The 13580-nt window shown below is 39.3% G+C and overlaps 2 protein-coding genes across 11 annotated transcripts in view; one reads left to right on the top strand and one right to left on the bottom strand.

The window, feature by feature from the left end:
- RBMS3 (RNA binding motif single stranded interacting protein 3) overlaps positions 1-13580 on the top strand; it is a 729877-nt gene that overhangs the window by 376157 nt on the left and 340140 nt on the right. The window lies entirely within an intron of this gene.
- The window catches only part of LOC134155902 (aggrecan core protein-like), a 667433-nt gene that overhangs the window by 124566 nt on the left and 529287 nt on the right, over positions 1-13580 (bottom strand). The window lies entirely within an intron of this gene.

Below are 13580 nucleotides of genomic sequence, written 5' to 3' on the forward strand. Positions count from 1 at the left end.
CTGAAAGTAGTGCGTAATGAGAGTAGAAATGAGAACCTGAGTGGATTTCCAAAGTCTAGATTATTATTCATGTAGTTTTTGGTGAACTTGGCAGTCGTGGTGTAATGATTAGACTTGATGATCTTAAGGGTGGTCTTTTCCAACTTAGTTGGTTCTGTGATGAGGGAGGAGAATAATACAGTTTGAGATTCCAAACTAGGATCACCTGGGTGGAATTTAGGATAACACATTATTTTTTGTGTTGAAATAAGAACATTGAGAGATTTGAAAAATAAAAATCCATTCTTGTTATGATGCAGAACGATAATGCTTTGCCACAGAGTTGTCTATTGCAAAAGACAACAGTATTTCTGGCATCTTTCATCACAAATCAGCCTTTCAAATAGATTGCAAATAAGTTAAACAAATAAATGAAGTTTGGTAAAGTAAGGAGCAGTCTATGGTTGATCTAATGGCTTGAATCAACATATTGCTTTGAATCTTGCTGTAGGATTAACAATTTAATGGTATGCTACAATTTTATGTGATTCTGTCTTTCCTGATTTTGATGAAATGTCCTGAAAGACTTCCCTGAGTATTCTTTATGTGGACATGGCTGCCTAGGATTGGAACTAGCCTTCTTACTGCAGTTGATATATGAACTTTAACAGAATTATGTGAGCTTGAATCTCTTCGCTGTGACTTTCTCCTATTAAAGCTGCTACAGGTAAACGGGCCAACTGCTCACAGGAGTATAGTATGCTGGTGATTTTTTGTATTTCATGGAAGCTGAATTGCGAGTGTATCTGTCTGACATTTGTACAAGTTATATTCATTGACACTTCCTGCTTGTGACAGCCACAGATAATTCCTGTTTAAGGGCCAGATCCTCAGTAGGTATAAATTGACTCTAGTCTGCTGATGTTCAGAAAGCTAGTTTGTCATACGTCTTGTTATAGTCTGACCCTTTCCAAGTTCAGACAAATGCTTTCAACCAATAAGGAATGAGCTAACTATTCCTAGAAGAGCCTCATGGCTTTGGCACTTAGTGCTGCAGTCATGATGTGAGTCTCTGGTATGAGCAGTGCTACTTGAATCACAAAGTTCAGACCCCTTACATATATCCCTGTGTATGGGAAGTGCACATTGATTATCTCAGAGCTTCCTTTCAGCACTGTGGCAAAATTTTTAATGCACTCTACTAAACTTAATCTGCTCTGTGATTAGAGACCTTTATCTAGGTATCATGGAGTTCCTGTGTGAACAGATGCTCTTTAGGAAAAATGCTGACATTCATTTTGCTGATTTTTCTATCCTTTCTCTGTATGGAAGTGAGGAGAAACCAGATCGTTGTTCTGTCTTTTTTTTCAGAATATTAGAGGTATTTGTCAAAGCAAAAGGAAAGATGGTAGAGCAAAACTTAAATATCTGAAAAGACAAAAATTTATCATGGTAGCATGTAGATTTTAGAAGCAATATATTGAAAGACATTTTCTTTAACTTTGCAGATGGTTACATAGTAGAGGTGGATAAAGGTCCAAATCCCTTCTCCCCCTGCCACTGCAGTATGTATAGCAGCAATCTGCTGCTATATAAGCAAGACTTATATTTGTTCAGAAATGGTTGTCTTCTGTAGAGATCTCGTAGCTTACAAGTCTGGGGTCTCACTATGTGTGAAAGACTTTATGTAACAGGTTTTCACAAAACAGCAGAAGGTGCTGGCTCCTAGGCTTCCTGCATCAAAGTGTTAGTCTAATTTGCTGCAAGATGTGAGGTGAAAACCTAAATACCAGTCCATAAAACTTATTACTATTTTGCAGCGCAAGATTTTTGGAGAGTTGCATTTAAGAGAGCTATTCACCAAAGCTAGCTTATGTCCAGGACACTGGTTCCCCTAGGCTAGCTGCCAGTGCCTAAAATGAGCCCTTCTGAACCCATTTCCTCTGTTCTAGAATGTGGCAAGGCTGCCAGCAGTACAACTGTCACTTATATTGTCTGACATTTGGCAGGTCTGGGGAATAATGTTCTAAACCCACAATATTTCTCTCTGTCATGGTTTAAGCCCAGCCAGCAACCCAGAACCACACAGCCGCTTGCTCGCTCCCCCTTTCCCCCAGCTCCTGGAGGAATGGAGAGGAGAATCGAAAGAATGTAACTCCCACGGGTTGAGATAAGAACAGTTTAGTAACTAAGGTATAACACAAATCACTACTGCTGCCACCAATGATAATAATGATAAAGGAAATAACAAGGGAAGAGAATACAACCGCTCACCACTCACCGACCGATACCCAGCCCGACCGACCAGTGATCTTGCCCTTCCAAGTAACTGCCCCCAGTTTATATACTGGGCATGACGTGCTGTGGTATGGAATACCCCTTTGGCTAGTTTGGGTCAGGTGTCCTGTCTCTGCTTCCTCCCAGCTTCCCCTCCTCCCTGGCAGAGCATGAGACTCAGAAAGTCCTTGGTCAGAGTAAACATGACTTAGCAGCAACTAAAAACATCGGTGTTATCAGCATTGTTCTCAGGCTGAAAGTAAAAAACACGGCCCTGCACCAGCTACTAAGATGGAGAAAAATGACTGCTACTGCTGAACCCAGGACACTCTCTCAGAAGTACAGAAAGTGCTTGAAATGCTTCTGGTTATGTACACTTGTCATAATCCGTCCCATTTCCAGATTTACTCCAGAAGAGGGGCCATCCTTTAAGTGACGTGTAACATTTCTTATTTTATTGCCTGTTGCCCTGTAGGTTATGGATGAGAAACCCTTTAATCAGTATTGTTTTTTAAAGCATGAGGCTGTTCTGGTGAATCCTGCCTTTTCTGTATTTCATCTGTGTGGTTTTGGGTGGTGTGTTTCACACACTAAGCAGGAAACAGCAGACTGGAGTACCATTGATGCTAGAAGTGCGGAGTCCATTACACGTGATGTCAGATGTTTCTGACGAATGTTCTGACACTATCAAACCTTCTATCAATTTAAGAATAACCTTGTCACAGTGATCTGTCAAACTGTTCATACAGCTAAAGGAAAACAAGTCATCATAGGCTGTACAGTAGCTGAGTAAATAAAATATAAAAATTGCTATTGGAAAAATTTATTTTGGTGTGTTTCTGATCCTCAGCATTTGGTTTAAACAGTGTCCAGCATTAAACTCTTTTTTTTTTTTGCAGCAGGAAGCTGTTAGCTTGCACTGCATCATTTGGGACCCTATAGACTCTTGTCAAAGGTTACATCGAAAAAGAGTGAATAGGACTGTTTAGCAAGCAAGAATCTGTTGTTCTTTTATGTGTGTATCATTTCCTGGATTTTCAAAAGCACTGAGTAAAGGAACTTATAAAAATGGACCTTGGCCTTTTTTAACCTGTCTTGAGGTTTTCTATTTATTCTGTTTATTGATCACTGGAACTTGCAGGTCTAAAATTGTGATTATTAAATGTGACAAGGCTGTGATTATTAAATATTTCATGAAAAGATTAGTTAATATCACATCATTAGCATTTCTTTTTCTGACATACACAGTCTGCTGGTGCAGTGTTACACACCATTATACATGTATCTTCCCAGTCAAAATATGCTTTTCATCAAAAGGAAAGATAATCAACCTTAAAATGTAAAATTACAGATTATAAACAGGAAAATGTGCATGATCTGTCACTGTACAACCAAAATAGAAGTTATTATTTTTGAAATATTCATAGCCTGTCACTCTAATTTTCATGCATGGCTTTATATTTCATCCAGAAGAATTCCACACACATACACAGATGGTGATGTCCCCTATTGGTATACTGGACAGATCCCATTCTTACTAACTACACTCCAGTGCAGATTGAACGAAATCTCATGTATATATTAAGCATTTGAGCTTTCATTTTAATTTCAAAAACTCATAGTATGTCTCTCAAGATTTTGGTCTTTCTGTCTGTATTTCTTTACATGTTTGCACTGAGGATGACTTTGACCCAGTGTTTTTTAGAGGATAAAGTAATTTTTGAAGAAGAGAATTTGGGAAAAGTAGCTTAAATCCCCCAACATTTGACTAAAAAGCCTTGTTCATTTCCTTGTTCATCTCGATTTAGTCATGAATTTTTCATGATTGAAATTTTCAGTCTGTAGTCTGAAAGAAAGCTACTTCAAACTTCAAACATCTGATAGTTTAAACTTACTTATATGTTTGTCCTGACTTGGTTGTCTCCCCTTGCATCTTTCATGTACCTTCAGAAATCTATTTCCATAAACTTCATTCCTGTTTGGATTAGTTAACTTGTCACCATTCAAGTTTTGACTTCTTTGTGGTCCAGGGTAAAATTAAAGGATGAATTAGAGCAACAAACAGTAAAAACATCTAAACCTAAAAAGCCATAAGTATGCTGCTTAGGCTGACTAGTGAAGAAGATGAGACAGAATCTCCCAGACAAATAGTTTTCCAAGTATGGGAAATACCTACTGAATCATGCTTGTCATGAGTGTTGCTTTCTCTAAATAGCTTCTAGATCCATATTTTGTGCAGATTATTCAATGTTCTGGGATTGTTTCCTTTTTTCGGGGGGGGGGGGGGGTGTGTGTTTTGCTTTTTAGTTGTGGGTTTTTTTGGCCCTTTTTCTTTTTTCTTTTCCCTCTTGATGGTATCCTGATTGTCTCCTTGACAGGTCATCAAGTGTGAGATTTTAGCCTGTCATTTCATTCTAAATGTCCTTGGTTTTGTCCCATGGAACATCTGAATAAATATTCAGGCTGCTACTGTTTGGATTCTACTGAAGGGCTGGCCTCAAGGATAATGTAACTGAGGTTATTAATTGAAAATACACATATTACTTAAATACTAGACTATTTTTGAAATGAACTGTGAGCCCCCATAGAGAACTGCTGAGTTCATTGAGGTTTCAGAGGCATTCAAGGTGCCTTTCAGGACAGGGTCTTGTTAATAGCTGCAATAAGTACAACATTTTCAATTTGACTGAGCTTTATAGTAAGTTTGTGATGGCTGTTTCTGCCACGTGTTAAGGCAGCAAGAGTTTCACATTCCTAGCTATTTTTATATTCCTTTTGTGAAAATAACAAGAAGTCCATATTATGTGAGAGCAGATGAAATGAAGGTGTGGGGAAAGTAAATTCCCTTCTTTTCCTTTTTTTTTTTTTCCCCTGCATTATAATGCTAATAAAAAGTAATTAGTGTGAACTATAAATAAACCTTTATAAATAAATTAAAGGTTAACAAAAAATAAGATCCCCATAGTGAGCTCAAAACTGAAAAGACCAAAAGAATCCCTGGAGTAAATCCTTTGTTCAAAAATAGACCAAATTTGTACCCAGTGTAAACTGGTGTTGTTATCCTGGCCCTGGTGAAGACAAAACCCGAACTATCTGAGATGTACATAGCAGTGGCGTGTTAGCTTGTGTCTGCTTCTGCATTTTTAAGTAATCTCTGGAGACTTAAGGGAATTTACTGTGTTCTGTAACCTTGTGTATGTTAAAGCAAGGTGCACTGTGGCTTCAGTAATCATTCAAACAGAACCACATAATCTATGTCTCTCTTGTAATTAATACCAGGTGACACTGTTCTGTGATATAGCAAAGACTGAAAGGGCATGAAGGTGGGAGTGCTCATTCAGTGGGATTAGCTCATATAAGAACCATGTGGCATCATATAGAGTAGTTCCTGCTTAAATCTTAGTGGGTGTTTTGGTTCTATGTATCCTGGTAATACGAGAACTGCAAATGGCTCTGAAATCTGGTGAAGAGATCAGTCTTTGTGGGAATCAAAGAAATGTTCACATTTGAGGGTAAAAAAGAAAAACTCCAACAGCCCCAGATTTCAAATAAAATGGGGAAAGCAAAGTCCCAGGAAGGGTGTACTGTCAGGCCAAGCACAGCAAAAGTGCCCTGCTGGAATAAATCTGCTGATTCAAAGCCATGAGGGAACTACATGTGTTTGTTCCTCTCACTTGTTAATGCCTGTGTTCATGCCTTGGTGTTGGCATTGGCCCACCTCTTGAGTCTGTCCAGGTCCCTCTGGATGGCATCCTTTCCCTCCAGTGTGTTGACCACACCACACAGTTTGGTGTTTTTGGCAAACTTACTGAGGGTGCATCAATCCCGCAAGATGCTAAACAGCACCGGTCCCAATACTGACCCCTGAGGAACACTCGTTTTTCTGGTTTCCACTTGGACATCGAGCTGTTGACCACAGCTCTTGGAGTGTGACCATCCAGCCAATTTCTTTATCCACTGAGTGGTCCATCCATCATATCCATGTCTCTCCAGGTTAGAGACAAGGATGTTGTGCAGAACAGTGTGCCTTGTACAAGTCCAGATACATGATGTCAGTTATTCTTCCCTTATACACCAATGCTGTGGCCCCATCATAGAAGGCCACCAAAAGCCATGTTGGCCCTGTGGACGTGTCTTGTGAAGTCCCATGGGCTTATGCACCTTCAAGTTCCTTACGTGGTCTTCATCTTAGGTGGTTCTTCATTCTTGCAGTCCCTGCAACTTGGGCAGAGTGTCTGTAGCTCTTGCGAGTGAAGACCGAGGGGAAAAAAGTTTTTTTTATTATGGACTGTTCCTAAAAGTTTATTGAGAGGGATAAGAAAGGGTAAAGAAATAAATTTCAAGTTAATACTTTAAAGTCAAAATGCCTTTGATCAGGGACTAAACAGTGAACATTGAGGATGCGGGAAGTAGACATAAAAGCAGAGGAACGTAATGCTATGGGGCATGATTTGTTAATTCTTGCACTGAAGACATCTTCACAGTGATGATGCTTATTAATGCTGTTAGAAACATTATGAGATCGCTCTCTGGGTCTGAAATGGTACAATGAACTTGTATTTATTCTGAGCAACATCTTGCTTTCTCAAATCAGATGATTTGCAGTTTTGTACTCAGATATATAAAAATTGCACCTTTGCTGTGTGTAAATATGGGCATGCACAGATTTTTCCTCCTTTACCATCAGGTAATGCTATCAAGCATTAAAAAATTATTTGTATATTTATTCTCCATTAAAACAATCTCCAAATGTCTTTCATTGTTAAAAACAAGCATTGAAGTTGCCTCAGTAGGCAAGGAACTGGTCTTCTTGCCTAGCCTTTTTGTCAGGGAAAACAAAACCAGGTCAGCAGATGCCCACAGCGCTAGAGAGAGCTCCAACTGGGATGTGAACATTCCCATTGTTAGGAAGAAAAGCAGAAAAATAATTGTGTAAAGTAATAAATCATCACCTGCACTCTTCTGTTTTGAATGTGCCCATCTTTCCACTGGAGTATGACAGAGTGCCAGTGAGAGTTTCTCATCTCAAGTTGGATGAACCTGATGTAATGGAAGATAGGGGAGGAGGCAGCATTCTCAGACACTGCTGTTGAAAACATTTCGTCTGATGGTGGTGGGGGGGGGGTGGGTGGGGGAAGAAACCACCACCACTGAAAAAAAACCCAAAACCCACACTAAAGCACAACAAATCAGAGAGCTTGTAACAGGAATATTGTCTTCTGTAAAGCAGTGTGAAGGGCATGACCGTTAACAGCTTCTTGGTTTGCTTACTGTGCACGAGAGGTATTGAGATAGAAAGAGAGGGTAAACACACTTAATGAACTGCTGACCTGTTCTGACATGAGTGTGTTTCTAGTTTTTCCATATCTCCTTTCCTCACTTCTTCAGCATGTTTTGTATGCAGCCAGCCATAAGGCTGTTTTCTTACTGATGGAAGCATTTAAGAGTCTGAAAATGCTCATGGCCAAAAACTGTCCAAAGGACAGAGAGGTCCTGCCCATGCATGTCTGTCACAAATGCCTGGTTTTGTAATGTGAGTGTTGCTCTGTAGAAGAGCCTTCAAGACCATGAGACTGTTGAGAGTCTGAATTTTCCAGACCCTCAAGGCATTCTGTAAAACTCCGATGCTCAGTTTCTGCTTTCCAGTGCTATGTGCTGATGGTTTCACAAAGAATCTTTCAGTGCTGTCCTTTTGAGTCCTTCTGGTGCTTTTGATTTGTTGGGTTTTTTTGGTATTTTTTTCCTTGGTTTTTTTGTGGTTTTTTTTTTTTTTTGTTAGTTTGGGTGGTTTTTTGCTTTTTCAAATGGAAGTAGTGGCAATGAAAGTTCAAGTCACTCTTGGTTCTTCTGTTTCAAATTTCATCCATGACTTTTAGATATGACTGCATTTTTGGTATTTCTTCTCCTGAATTCTGCGGTGTCAGGTTCAGTGGGTCTTTCTGATCTGGTGTCCTTTGAGAACTGATAGCTGTATTACATGTGCAGAATGTGGAGAAGAAAGTGGAAGTTCTCTGACTGGAATGTGGTTTATATTCCTTAGGAGTCACGGACTTTTGGGAGAGGATGTAGACACACTGTTCATGTTCTGACATTTGTGTAGCAGAATTGTTTCTGTAACCTTTCTCTAGAAGGTATGATGCAGATTATGTTAAGATCTGTTTAAGAAATACATTGTCCTAAAGCTTTGCTGGAAGGAAACAATACCAACTTAATAATATACACCCTCCTATGCCCCCAGACAGGAATAACCTGGACACTGCTTTCAGCTAATGGCAAGAACCTCAGAGCGTGCTTGTATTTCTGTGTGAGGACAAGTGGCAGGCCAGCTTTGGTGGCAAAGCTATTGAATATTATCAGCACAAAAACAAAAATGTCATTGTCTTCAGCTGCTAGACTTTCCCATACCGTTCCAAACAAGCATCGACAAGAGCTCTGTGCTATGCAGCGTACAATGTCCTTCATTCCAAGTATGTGGTAACTTCCTGGAATGATTTCTGTGAGAAGCACTGCATTAGATTTGTGTTAAACACTGAAAAGTCTTTAATTATTTTAAAAGATGATTGCTAGAAAAGGAATTTCTTAGAATTTTTGCAGCTATGTCAGAGATTTTATGTCTGTCTCGTTATAAAATGGAGACAGGCAAGAGGGAACGTTTTCAGCCTAATTTTTAAAAGATGTTGATCTGACAGAGATCAGAAGAGATTTTTCACTTTGTTTGGGTGTGTATTTTCTGTGTCCTTATCACAAACTTTGGGGAAAGCAAAGACCTCTGGATTCTGGTTCTTTTGGAAAGTACCTAGCCACAGCTCTGGGGGCGACCCCTGATAAACTAATGAAGGTCAGAGCTGTGTGGAAATACAGGTTGTACTCTGAAATAAGTTTGCTGCCAACAGATACCCAGAATCATATAAGCTTCATGGAAACACTTAAGTCTGTTTAAGTATCAGTTATTGCAGGATCACAGCCATGTTATTGTTTCAATGTAATACAGGTAATAAGTGCAGCATTTATGACTATTACTGCCTGGTGATCACATAAAAAAATCCCAAACAGGCACACTTTCTTTACTTCAGCTTTCCAGTTCAGCATTTCCATATACTCCTGAGGTTATAATCCAATTATAAAACTTCAATTATTTTCTGTAATTCACTGATTCAAGAAGAATATTAACTTTTTAGCTTCTTTCTAGTGGGTAACTAGTAATTAAAAGGGATAAAATAATCCACAGATTCATAGAATTTAAGATCCAGAAGAGACCAAGGGATGGTCTACTATTATTACGTGCTTGATTCAGGTCCTTAAATTTCCCTTATTTTCTGCTGGAATTAATATAGCAATTTATTTTGATGTAAAGAAAATCTGCCAGAAAGGCACCCACTCTGAATCTGAAGATACGAAAGCAACAGCAAATGTGCTGTTACTGACAGTTTGTTCCTGTTAACCGCATTACCTGGTCAGAATTTCAGATCCACTTCCAAGTCAACTTTCTGGTGTTTTTACCTGTCGGTTCTGGTGTAATCAAAATTAAACACCTTTCAGGTCCTTTCCCTCTTCCTTTGTCCTCCTCCCAGAACTAATATAATCAAGTCACTTTCAGGCTTTTTCCTTTAATAATCAAAATAGATGGAGCTGTTTAACTCTCTGATTATAAGACAGCCTTTAGATAATTTCATCAAGGACTGAGAGGGTCATTTAAATGTTTTTAAAACTTACTATTTGTGGTTAAAAATAATTTCCCTTTTCATATTTATGGAGATGTGTTATTATGTGTAGTTTATGTAGCCATATCTGTTTGTATACATCCTTAAGTGGATGAAACATATCACTGAAACATCTGTGTTCCTAAACAGGAGAAATGATGCTCAAAAGCTGCTGTGGTATCCCAGCGGGACTGTAAGCTGCAATATGCACTCTGTTGAGATCACAGTACGCTGGTACTGGTATTATGTCAGAAGAAGAAGCTCATTTTTTCACCTCGAAGGTTTTGATTACCTTTAATTGTAAACCAGGTGTCTGTCCATTGCCAGCTTTGAGTAACAAAAATCCACAGAAAGGGAAAACTGCAGCAGTGTTGAAGGTTTATTTTAAAAAGTAAGGATTTTGGATCTAAGCTATAGTTAATTTTGTAGACCTTAATTTCTCTACTGATCTTTAATGTTTCTTGTCCTATCTGTTTTACCTAAATCAACACTAAATTTAGGATTTTCAGTTGAATGGAATATGGCTATGTAATTTTTCAATTACTGTGCAATAATTTAGCACAAATATTTTGATTTTAAGTTTATGAAGTGTCTTATGAACTGCATAACAAATGAATTCCTATCACATATACAAACGTACAGCCCGTTGAAGAATTCATATAGGGCAGTCTTTTGATTCTCAGAATAAAATGAACATAAAGCAATTTCTTCTAAACGGAAAGAAAAACTAGTGGCTATGGTGAAACATAATGGAATATGACCAAGTCACTGGTGGGGTTTAAATCAAAGCATGGCAGTATGTTCATACCATGATTTTGCTCATTGCCTAACATAAGAATTAGACTAAAGACGTGATTGATTGCAGGTCTGAGAGGCATAGGAGGCAGTCTATAATGATACAGCTATTAAATACTGTCAGAACTTTTAGGACTTCTGATTGTTTAATCTCTATTTTCATCAAGTTGTAAGAAAAAAATGGCTTTGTTGTAACATGGATTTGCACTTTTTAGTTCTTCTTAGGTTCCTGTATTTGTTTGTTAGTTCTTACTACACTTACATATCAAGAGACAAGAAATTTCTCTTAATTACAAAACCTCATCACTTGTTTCTCCTGTGCTGTTCCCATGGTGTCGGGGACATGGGGCTGCTGTTAGGTGAGCACTAGCAGCTGAATTTCCCACTGCTACTGGGTAAGTAGAGCTTTACTAGCCAGTGTGTGAGGTGTTTTGGTGTGAGGAATAGGTGGGTCAGAGTGGCAAGAGTGACTAGAATACATTGCAACTCCTTATATGATGATGTCTGTCAGGAAAGTTTAGTGTGTACTGAGCTGGCTACGTGGAATAGACTTAAATTCCTTGTCCTCCCTCATTCTTTTTTTCCATGATCTGCCCTCACTCCCTCCTATAATGCAGTCTTCCTCTAAAAAGGGATATTTCTGCACATAGTAGTAGTCAGGCTCATCATTTGCTAGGTGGGTGCTGGTTAGCAGTGCAAGGGTATTGATGAGAAAGCATGTGTTAAATCTCCCTTCGGAGGCTGCCCTAGAATTGTTACAGCTCACGTACATGTGGCATTTTAATCTCTCTGCAAAGAATTTTTAAAGCACTGTGCCACTAGTTAGTAGCTGTCACCAGTGTGTGAGGCACGCTCTCGGTGGAGAATTTAGCAGCCCTCTGTTGCACCTGGAGTTGAAATGTTGCCAAGTAAATACATCTCTATTTTTTCAGACTGCCAAGTCACGGCAGCACTGTGTAGGTCTTGGGATGTTAAGCCTGGGAGAAGGATCCCTGTGCTCTCAGCAGAGTCCCGGGGCTGGGATGTGGCAGGCTGTCTGGTGGGGACGTGCAGGTAAGTTCGACATGCTGAGGGTTCATGGGATTTGGGCTGTGTGCCAGCAGTGAAGTGCTCATCACCTCCTAACGAGGTAGCCCTCCAGTCCTGGTATCAGGAGGTCTGCAGCTGGTCTGCTTAACAGTATTTAGTAACAGTATGTGCAGTAAAGCATGCTCTCCTGTTACAAAGGAATCCACTAATGCTGGCATCAAGAGTGGCGGGTAATTCAATCACACCCACAAAAATGATATTAACATAATGTTAAAGAGCTGTGTAGACTAGCAAAAGACAGGAAATTATGGAGTTCAGGCTTGAAACTTTATCCTTAACTCACCCATATTGTGCTGAGGTATTTGGAAATTTCCATAGAGTGTGTGATTTTATGGAACCTACAGTGGGGTGGATTGTCCTGTTTGTCTGCAGAGGATTTCCTCAGCTAACATCAGCCAGCGTTAGTGAGAATTATATAAAGAAATCCTGGCACAATTTAGAGAGTGTAGCTGGACAATGTGAGCTTTAAATACTAGTTTCTTGGCTTGGGCAGAACTTCTGAAGTGCTGAATTAGGCATTAGCTGTGTAGACTTTTTTCAGACCAAGCTGCAGTTCAGTAGCTAAGCCCTTTTCCCAATTTCAGAACTAATTTTTAGGTCTGGCTTTCTTTTTGTTTGTTTGGGTTGTTGGTTGTTTTTTTTGTTTGTTTGTTTTGTTTTTTTTCTTTTTTTTTTGTTCAACAGTCACTAAAAAGATTTTATTTTGGTTTAAATTTACCTTTGGATTTAAAGACACTGCTCCTATTTATTTGGGGTAAATTCACTGGAACTAAACTGAATTATAGTTTAAAAAAATAGAAGAAAGGAAAAGAAAGCTCTGTACCCATCTTCAGGCCTTATTCATATTTTTCCTCATTTTGGTGCTGCAAACTAGCAGTGCAACTCAGTAAGCAAAATTAACTTCATCACATAAAAATGCTTTGTTAGAAATGGAAGAAAGGGTGTAACTACCCTATCTTCTTCCTTGTGGCTTCCAGTTCTCCATTGTACACTCCTGTACCAGCAGGGACAAGGGGAAGCTATTTCATGTGTCAAAGAGGAGGCAGGATGGTCAATTTAGAGTCTATACACACAATGTTTATAGAGAAGGTTTAAGCTCTTTTGTGAGCACAGTCATTTTATTTCACATTGTCATCAGAGTCACCAAGAGCTAAGGGGAAAATTGTCACTCCAAGGATGGAGTGACACTGCAATCAAACATGAGGCTGTGGATCTCCTAGAGATAGTGAAACCAGCAAGTACACTGCTTGCAAGGCAGCTAAACCTGCAAACAGTAGAGCACCCAGGTATTTTCTCACCTTCTCAAACAGATTTTGCAGGCTAGGCTAAAATGCATTCTGCCCTTGGATACCCTCAGGTCAGGGCTCAAGTAAAACCAACATGAGCTCAAGTCACATCTGATTTCAGGTTCATTCCCACGTGGCTCTGGCAGAGAGGGAACTACATGATAGTTGTTATTTGGGGGAGATATAAAAAAATTTAATCTGGTGAAGTGGAAGTAGAGAGTTACACAAACCTGCAAGAATTATTTTGTTCTCATAATAATACGTTCAGCGATTTTATGTGGTATTTTCTGGAGAAGATGAACTCCTGGTATGGTTAAGCTCTGAGGTTGTTCTTATTTCCTCCATGTGCACTTTCTATGCTAAGGAGCTGGGGAGGAATGCTGCCATGTCTGTCTCTGTGGTGAACAGGGTGGTCTTTAATGGCGATGCGTAGAACAGTAGGATTGCTGTATCC

The sequence above is a fragment of the Pezoporus occidentalis genome, unplaced genomic scaffold, assembly GCF_034315485.1.
Source record: "Pezoporus occidentalis ecotype Australia unplaced genomic scaffold, CSIRO_AGI_Poc_V1 ctg80, whole genome shotgun sequence".
In the NCBI taxonomy this organism is placed as follows: Eukaryota; Metazoa; Chordata; class Aves; order Psittaciformes; family Psittacidae; genus Pezoporus; species Pezoporus occidentalis.